At 40.8% G+C, this 10113-nt stretch overlaps 1 pseudogene; it reads right to left on the bottom strand.

The window, feature by feature from the left end:
- Nucleotides 1–8569: 8569 nt before the first annotated feature.
- LOC110286895 lies at nt 8570–9701 on the bottom strand (annotated as a pseudogene).
- Between the last annotated feature and the right edge of the window lie 412 nt (nt 9702–10113).

Raw genomic sequence — 10113 nt, 5'->3', positions numbered from 1 at the left:
AGTCATACCTGCTCACAGTGCCAAGTGGTAGCATTTCTTTCTAACTCTCCTCGGTGCTATATGCTCAGTAGCTTAATGCCTGCCATAGTGGGAATGAGTTCTGTGATACCAACTAAGCTCTTCCACTGGTTTCTCATGTGTCATGTCATTATCATTATTGTATTACATTAAACTTGAGTACACCCTTAAGAATTCCATGGGGCACATGAATAATAAAACATATTACTATGGATTTGTTTTCAGTCTTGAATTTTGCCCAAGACCAAAGTTCATTGAAGAGCTTTCTAATTGTATAAGGTAAGTCCACTTTACCATTTTCTCTCCGGATGAAAATTTCAAATATTAACAGGGTATCCAAGGGAGTGTCACTGGGTATATTAAGTTCTCTCTCTCTCTCTCTCTCTCTCTCTCTCTCTCTCTCTCTCTCTCTCCCTCCCTCCCTCTCTGCACCTTTTGTTTTGATTTTTAAAAAAAATTTGTCATATTGGGTTTTTCTTTGTTTTTATTTTCAGTTTTGAGACATACACACAGAGAAAGGGTATGGAGAGAGAGAACATGAAGTCAGGTGGGTAGGCACATGGGGAGGATCTTGGCAGAGTTGTGAGACATGAAGAATATTATCAAAATATATTGTATGTAAACAATTTAAGAAAATATTAGTAGAGTACACAGACGCCAGGAGTAAACAGTTTATTATTTAGTTTTTCTTGTTAAGTGTGTTTACCTAGTCAAGTTATGGCCAGTGACCTTAAAATAAAAACTGCATGAGACTTTTCAAAGGCTTTATAAAGCCCCATGAAATAGAACTGACAGTCTGGGAGGAGGGTTTGTCTTATTTTTCCTTCTATTTTCTCCATTTCTCTGTGTGGATCATGGTCAAGATGGTTGTAGCCCCAGAAGCCTTTTTTTTTTTTTATTGTGAGGTTTACTAAGAATAGAAATTATACTCTGAATGTCATGGCAACAGAAAGCAAAAGGAGCCTGAGAACCAGTTCTCTGGAGTTGAATTGATGCTGAGGAGCTGAGCAAGGGTTTTGGGCACGCTAGGCAAGCATTCTCCCAACTGAGCTTCATCTTCAAATCACTTCAAAGTCTGAGTTTAATTAAGGATGTCAGTTAACAAAGTTGGCATCTCAAAAACAAAACAAAACGGTATCTCTTCAGCCCTCAAACTGAAAAATTAGGGTTTTGTTGTTTTTGTTGTTTTGGTTTTGGTTGTTTGTAAAGAGACAGATAGGCACTTTGATGGTTCAGTGGGTCATAAGGTTTCTGTCACAATAACTCTGGCATGGTAGTACAAAGGCAAGCACAGACAGTACACAAAAGGTCCAGAAGCTATGCTCTAATACAAACTATGAACACTGAATGTGGCTTTTACATTTCATGAAGCCTTCTTCCTGTTATTTGTACCAGCTTCATGAAAATCAGCCCATGTTGTTGACCATAAAAGTCCAAGTGGCAAGCTGCATCCATGCTGAGGAGTATACTTTGCTGGTACCCGTTGGAGCTATCACCAATTTGGGTCCAACAACCTCAGTAGACTTCTTCTCACCTACCTTGTATCACTAGGTCATGGACACTCGGGGGAACATCATAAGAGTTTGCTTGCTTTTACTCACCTTCTGCTCAGGCTCACATTGGCTACGGCATCATTTTGATTGTTTTCCTTCATAATTTCATTTATGTTTATATTTCTAAGTACTCTCCAGGCTTATGATTGTATTTTACCTATGTATTTATTTTAATTTAGAAACTTAATTTTGGTTTTTGACATAGAATCTTACTCAGTCACCCATACTGGTCTAGGACTCACTATGTAGTCCAGACATGTCTATCTCATTCTATTCTTCAATGGTGCCCTGAATGTTGAGATTATAACTATGAACTACCATGACTGCTGATAATTTAATTTTTAACACAATGATAATGTAAACTAAACACACACACACACAGAGGGGGGAAGAGGGGAAGAGAGAGGATGAAGAAGGATAACCATGAAATGGAGGAGTATGGGGAGCAGGAGGAAGAGAAGAAAGACAAAAAAGTTTAAATGGGCATCTTTCCTTTCCTTAATGGTATAAAAAACCTGAGATGACTGCATTTGTTAACTTTTCTTTGATCCTCCAGACAGCTAATAAAATATTTCCTTCACAGGGGAAGAAAGCAGTGCATCTCCATCATAGTTCTGGTGACTTTAGACTGAAAGAGGAGCCAAATATTCATTCCTGCAGACCGTAATGCTTGATGAAACCTATTTGTTCCTTATACTTCAGTCAAGACCTACTTCTCTAAAAAAGTGACTCAAGGCATTTATGAGAGAGAACTCCAATCCATCACTGTTCTGATTCTCTTAGCCACCTTGTTTTACTGTTCTGAATTGAAGGCAACCAAGATACCTTAACGACCAATGCTGGGTTCTTCAAGTAACCAGAGGCATGTCTATGCACTTCACCAAAGTAACTGTCAAACCATATTGCTCCATAGTTCCTCATATCATATCTTTATAAAAATGGAAACCTGATATCAAATACTAGCAAATAGTCTGTGGTCAACAGGTTTTTCTGTCTAAAGAGTACGGGATGATAATGGGTTGAGCTGCATTCTATTCTTCACCTGTTTTTAGTAGAAAAGAATTAAGGCAAATCTGTGGGGAAGCAGACATCATCACTGCAGGCTAGGCCATATTACTGGGGTCATCATGAGTGCCACTGTCTGGTTTTCAGGCTAAGAAATTCAGAAACTTGATTTGTATGTCATTCACACAGAAGTGGTCAGGCTTCAGGGAACTGATTCACACTAACCAAATTTACAGGGGACTAAATGGGAAGACAATTGATGGATTTACCCCTAGAAATGGAACTGCCAGCCAGCCAATGCTCCTCTGCCAGCACAAAGGATAACTTGCAAAACAGACCAAAGCCCAAAGGATTTTGGAATAATCCAGACAAGAACTGTTAGGTGGATTTAAATGAAAGACACCAAGCTGTGTCTTTCTGATGAGTCCTGCTTCTCTGACACATGAACACTTTCCTTGTTAATGTAGGATCTATTGCTACTGATCAAAGACCTTTATCTTACAGCCACTACAGCTCTTCTCCATAAACTCTTTCTCTATAATCTTATTCTATTCTCTGAAGTTTTCCTTCCTCATTTACTTCAAGACTCAGGTCTCCCTTGGGGACATCCTCTCCCCTTGTTGCCTTCTTAAATGACGACTATACCCTTTTCTGAGCCAGGTCTTCACACTACTACATCTGGGTCTTCCTTGTTCTAACTGTACATAATCCTTCATGTTGTGATGTCAGTACAGTACACTTAATACCCCTTCATTGAGGCTATTCAATGACTCCGGGTTTTCTATGTACTTTAGCACTACACACGTGCCTTCATTCTCTGCTGCACTCCGTCTATCTTAAATCTTGGTGGCTTCAATAATGCGTGTAGATAATCCTTTCAACATCCTGAATTACCCCCAGTTCAATCATCCATTTCCAAAGTCACACTTACTACCAGAAGTTTCATGTCCCCTTCCTTCTAAGAGATCATGGAATCGTCCTTTCCTAACACTCCCCCCTCAAGTGCAGTCATGATCCCCAGTAGATCAACTCTTTCATAGGTTACAATGACCTCCTACCCAGCTTTCCCTGAACACGTGCCCCATTAGGATTTCTTTTCCACACAGCATCCAGAATTGATTTTGCATATGATCAAGTCATATCATGTCTCTGTTTTAACTTTCCAGTTGTATAGTTTTTATATCCCTCAATGCCAAAGTCTCTCCAGTGATGCTCTGTAATAGAGTTGCATTTAATTACCATTCTGGCCTCATTCACTCACTTTGAGCAACCCTGGCCTCTATTCTTTCTCCAACCTATTGGGAAATTATAGACCCTGGGTTCAAACTATTTTCTCCACCTGTAACCATCTTCCCTTATGCACCTCTGTGGCTCATTCCATCACTTCTTTTAGGTTTCGTATACATAAGGACATTATTTGAAATTGCTCCCAAAGCACCTAGCATCCTCCATATTTTTCCCTGTTTTGCATTTTATTTTATCTGTCTTATTTTCTTTATTTCATTTATTGAATTTCATTTCATTCTGCAAGTTATTGCTTCTAGCTAATTGTCTTGCTTATTGTCTGTGCTTTCCTTACGGCACCCCCACTACAGTGTCAGCTACTCAGGGGCAGGGGATTATTTTATCTGTTTCTTCATCATCCACAGGGCCTAGGAGAACACAAGACAGATAGTTAATAGGTGTGTTAAAAAGAAGCAGAGAGAAAATAATGTTTAACATATAAAGGATGCCCATGTCTAGAGTCTGTTTTGTCTCTATGGGAAATTTTGAAACAAATTAGTTGACTGAATCAAGACTGTGTTTTGTCATAAAAATTATAAGATTGATATCAGAGCAGTAGTTTTCTAAATACAACATAGTATCCTACTTTATATTCTGAAACGCAGAAAAGTCATTAGTGAAAACCTGACAAAAATCTAATGAAGTGTCATCTCATAAGTAGTATACCAGTACTATCTCTTGTGACAAACTTACCATGGTAACATGAAATTCTAATATTAGGAAGAAATAAGAACTTCTATATTATTTTCACACATTATGAAAATGTAAAACTTTTTAAAGGTGTGTGTGTGTGTGTGTGTGTGTGTGTGTGTATATATATACAATGGCCCTCCAAGATGTTCTGATCTTTATTCTCAGAACCCAGGAATATGGTATGTTACATAGAAAAGAGAAAATAAGTTAAAGTTACAATTAAGTTTTTTTAGTAAACTGGTCTTTTAATGGGGGAGTGTTTATTCTGAATTACCTGGATAGGTAAAATGTAATCACAAGGAACTCTAAATATAGAAGCAGAAATGAGGAGTGTGATTTGACAATGAAAGAATTATTAAAGATTCCTTTGAGGATGGCTGAAAGAACCAAAGCATGTAGGAGCTAAAAATTTTAAGCAAGGCTGGGGGAGTCTGGACCTCACTTGGGAGACACTTGCCTAGTATGTGTGAAGCCCTGAGGTAAATCCCCAGCCCTGCATAAAACAAGGCACATTGATGCACATCCTGTAATCCCAAGCTGGAAAGTGAAAGCTGGAGAATCAGAGGTTCAAGTCAAGTCTCAGCTACATACCAAGTTTGAGGCCAGTGTGGGATATATGAAACCTTGTCTCAAAAAACCCACATTCCCCAGTGAAAATTTCAAACGAATCAGTTTCCCCTTAGAGTTTCTAAAAGGGTGTAGCCATAACAGAGCTGTAATTTGAAACCACTGAGCCTTGGAAACAATAGAATTTGCAATATGATTAACTATGCCAAGAATAAGAGACTATAGACATAGTTTCTGGGGAGAGCTACATTTCAGAAAAACATGTATTATTCCATTTTATGGAGGAAAATACTTACCCTCATACAGATGACTACCATACAACTATGACCCACAACGACTTCTGATTATTCATTCTATGGATCATTATCAACCTGCTGCCTCCCTGATTAAAATCAGAGGCAGCCACACAAAGTCTTATTAAACTCATACAGTGGCAATGCTAATATATGTTTGTTGAGTTTTGAAACTAAGTTTTGAAAACCAAAATTGACCGTGGGGTCACTTTTTTATGCAGACATAAAAAACAATGCATTTTAAAGGAATGTATTCAAACACCTTTGTGATGCGTATTCACAGCTTCATTTGTGTTCTAAAACCAGCAAATGAAATGTCACATACTTGCATAGGTCGTGTTTGTTTAGCTGCGTGACTCATGCTTTAGGTAAATCAGACATAATTAAGAAAAATAAGCAGATAGATGGAGACGTCTGTGGAGGAGCTAAAGGTAATGTGGGGTCATTTTCCAAGCCTTTCAAGATTGAGGGCAGCATTGGGTTTCGTGATGTCTAATTTGACTTCAAAGCTTATGGATCCAGACACATCAGTCGCACTGCTTTTCCCTGGCCTTGATCAGGATTGTTTTCAGCTCACAAAAGAACATTGCCTTCACTCAGAAACAACAACAAAATTGCCCCAAGCCTCAAAGCAAAGTTTCTTAATCCATTTTCCGTATTCTTTTTCTTGGGTTCTGTGTTTTTCTACTTCCACTTAGAATACAGGTATATGTATGCTTAGAGTTGACAAATTTTCGTTTTACTAATCTCTTTGACATTGCTGTTCATACTCTAGAGATGAGGAAAGCAAAGTTCAGACATGTGGAAGTAAGACATAAATCCAAGAGAGTCCGAATCCACATTCAGTGCTATGCCCTCCAACTCTGCCACTCCCGCCCCAAATAGAGAGCCACACTCTCCTGGTATTCAGGCAGAGAATTCAATGTAAGGAGATGTTATCTTCAAGGAGAAAATCTTAGAGAGATCATTGCTCCTGGTGTTTCCATAGAAGTCAGAATGAAAAGGCAATGTTTATGGCGTCTGCAGATGTACCAATCACTTATTTCTCTGGAGGATAGTGGATGAAGAAGGGTGAGAAAGTTAGCTGAATAAAACTCTCTGCAACTGGAGACTTTCTGGAACTTTTGAAACAAGTATGGGCCATCCCTCGGGTCCCCATGATGGAGCCAGCTAGCCCTGCTCATGCTTCCTGAGATACTTTAATTCAGATGACTCACATTTACTCCACTGCTTTCCTTTAAAGACTATTGTCCCATCTACATTTGTCCCTCCACCCACCCAATTAAACATCGTCTTCCTGACAGAATTTAATCACCAGCTATCTGGCGGCAGGAAATGTAACATTCCTAGACCTTATTGCATATTACAAACAAATGTCAACATGTATCCCATGCTAATGTATTTTAATATTTTAGTAATGTTTGCTCACTTGACTAAGACTCCTTTTCTTTAAATTAATGGGGGCTTGTGACATTGGCGTCATGCTATGATCTGTTTATAATTACCTTTACCAACTCTTTTCTGAAAAGCAAAGATAGCACAGGGCTTAGAGATTATTATCTATTAATAATTTTTCTTTAGTGGAGAGGAAGATGGTTCAGTGGGTAACAGTGCTTGCTAAACAAACATAACTAGCTATGTACAAATCCCCAGCACCACATAAAAAGCCTGTGTCTGTAACACTGTGAGAAGCAGAGACAGGAAGATCATTAGGTCTTGCTGGCCACCAGTGTATCTCTAGAAGGATGCCTGACTCTAGAGGGTTGCTCTAGTGCTGCTTGTATTCAAATGCTAAATTCTGTATCCCATGATCTGGTTGCTCCAAGATGAGCAGATTTTCATGTAGACCGCTTTTGTGTGTAAACCTTGCCCCGACCCAAGGTATCCTTGATTGGCAAATAAGCTACCTACAACCTGGGCTGGGCAGAAGAGAGGGGAGCAGAGTCAAGGTTCCTGGGCTTGGGGTCCCAGGCAGGGCCTAGGAGGGGATAAGGGAGGGAGAAGGAAGAAGTCACTATGGGGTAGGTGGATCTTTTGTGCATGGCCATAAGGGCTGGCTTGTTGGAGTAGGAGTGGCCCAGGTGGAATATGGCAAGTGATATCTTGAGGTTATTGACAGGAAAGTAGACAAAGTTACATAGAGGGGTTATATCTGGCCAGCTCTAGTGACTTAAAACTTCCTATAAATATAAATGTTTTTGTGTCTTTTATTTGGGAACTATATAGTTAGTCTGAGTGGAATAATAAACCTCAAAATAATATTTACCACAACACCTGACATCCTCCTTTGGCCACCACATGTGCACACACACACACACACACACACACACACACACACATATATACACACATACACACATACACATACACACACACATGTGAATGCACTACACACACATTAAATAATAACCTTAATGTTTCTTTTAAATTTCATGTCACAATGCTCAAATTTGTGGATTCATTTAGGATAGTATTTTCTTCTTGGTGATATGTATAGACACATAAAAATCCCTCAAAGGATGGATTATTTCTGATAGCATTTCATTTTCTATGGGCAAGGATTCTCGATGTCTCAGTCATGAAGTGTTCTCCTCGCTCCTTTGTGTTCAGTTGTCTCCTCTTTTGTCCTAACCATTTTTTTTTCATTGTACAATTAAGGTCCCAACTAATACTGAGAACTACAGCCCCCTGCATATTGCTCACATGATTCATTAGCAATATGAATTCCAATCACTGTGTATGTGATAAAATATAAAGGGGATCATGAAAGGGGGAAGATCTTAAGGAGAGATTGGTAGGGAACAAAAGAATATATTAGAATACATGTAACATGAAGAAAAAAAAAACCAGAAAGTAGGCTTTTGAGGGTAGGATGAGGGCTGGCTGAAGATGGGTAAAAAGGTGGGAGAATGAAATGAGCAGAGCCCATAGGAACAAAGCATGCAAAAAATCCATAATGAAACCCAGTATCCCCCCACCCCTTAATAGTTGTTTATTGTCAGTAGACTGCAAGGGGTGGTAGAATTAGCAGTCACAGACAACACCACACACAAGGACAGCAAGAGTGATAGGAAAGAGCCTGAAGGCCCCTCTTCAATAGCAAGTGGGTAGGCAAGGGCCTGGAGTGTTGATGGAGCAGCCTTAGAACAGCTCTCGTTAGTAGGTATGGTTAGAGATGAAAAGAGATTCATGGGCTCCAGACTGACCACTTGGGGTACACTTTCCTTGACAAGCGAAGCTGTTGGTCGAGGCTTGCCTGATGTACTCCTCCTGGGTGGCCTTCAGATTCTCCTTCTTCCCACCCCAGGCCTTTAGAGCAGAGGTCTGCAGGGCTCAGCCATAGGAGAAAGTCAAGGCCCCTGGGCTTCAGCAGGGGGCACTTGTTGATAGCCTTTGAGGTTGATGGATGCCTTTTCCTCACTCTGCCCTCCAGACAGGAACGTGACCCCAGGGACAGCAGGGGGCACTGTGTGATGAAGTGCTGTGATTGTTGCCATGGCAATCACCTCACTGGAAAATTTCTAGGTGCAAGTATGGTCAGGGGTGGCCATGTTGGGCTTCAGCAATGTGCCTTTCAGATAGACATGATGGTCACTCAGAGCCTTGTAGACAGACACCAGTACCTTCTCAGTTACATTCTGGCAGCACTTCAAGTCATGGTCCCCCTCAGGGAGAATTTCAGGCTCCACAATGGGTACAATGCCATGCTCCTGGCATATGCTGGCATAACGGGCCAGAACATTCGCATTTTTCCATGATGGTAAGGGCTGAGGGAGTATGTTCCCAATCTTTAGCACACAGCGCCACTTGGCAAAGTCAGCTCCATCCTTTTTACACTGGGCACAGAGTTCAGACAGCCCATTCAGTCCTTGGGTAGTGGTCTTGCCATTGGTTCCTGCCAGGGGCACCACACCCTTATCTACCTTAATGCCCACAACATCACCCTTGGACTTGATAATTTGGGGGAAGGGACGTCCATAATCTGCCCTCTGGCACAGGGTCTCGTGGCAACAGGAAGAGGATCACAACACACACACATACACACACACACACACACACACCTGCCCAATGCAGGGAGGGATTCACACAGTCAGCAGCAGTCAGCAGCATCTGGCAGTAGAAGCATTTGTTCTTCTTGGTGCTCTCTGTCCCAATGCAGGTGCTTGCCAATGCTTCCAGTGGACTCATCTGCCCCTAGGAGGCCCTTGTCGGAAGCCACAATTCAGTGAGAAATGTCAGATGGCTCTTTTTTCTGCTCCAGGGTCAGTGCTGGGTACAGGTAGGGCATGGTGCCAGTGGCAGCACTTTCCTGGCACAGTACGGGGTAGACATGCTGGGTACTGTGTAGGTAGGCAAGAGGACTAAGGAGTGAGTGAAGCTAGGGTCATCAGAACCTTGTTCTGCAGAGCATTCCAAGAGAATGCAGACTATTCAGTTGGGGGTGGGGTGGAGGTGGGGGTAAGCCCATTTTTTTCATATACTAAATTTTAATACTTGAATTTTTAGAAAAGGACTATTTTAGTTATCACTAGTTTAGGCTTCAAGGATTTATAAACACGTGGAACACAGCAGTGTAAAACCAATAAGGAAACAAAATAACACCTGTGAGGATTGCCATCAACAAGCCTTCTTCCTCCTTATTGATTAGGATAGAACTCAGCTATAAATATTGGCTTCAGAAGTTTGATGATCAGTTTTAT

Source organism: Mus caroli, chromosome X, assembly GCF_900094665.2.
Source record: "Mus caroli chromosome X, CAROLI_EIJ_v1.1, whole genome shotgun sequence".
NCBI lineage: Eukaryota > Metazoa > Chordata > Mammalia > Rodentia > Muridae > Mus > Mus caroli.
The sequence above is the reverse complement of the archived record's forward strand: the minus strand, read 5'-3'. Positions and strand labels throughout refer to the sequence as shown.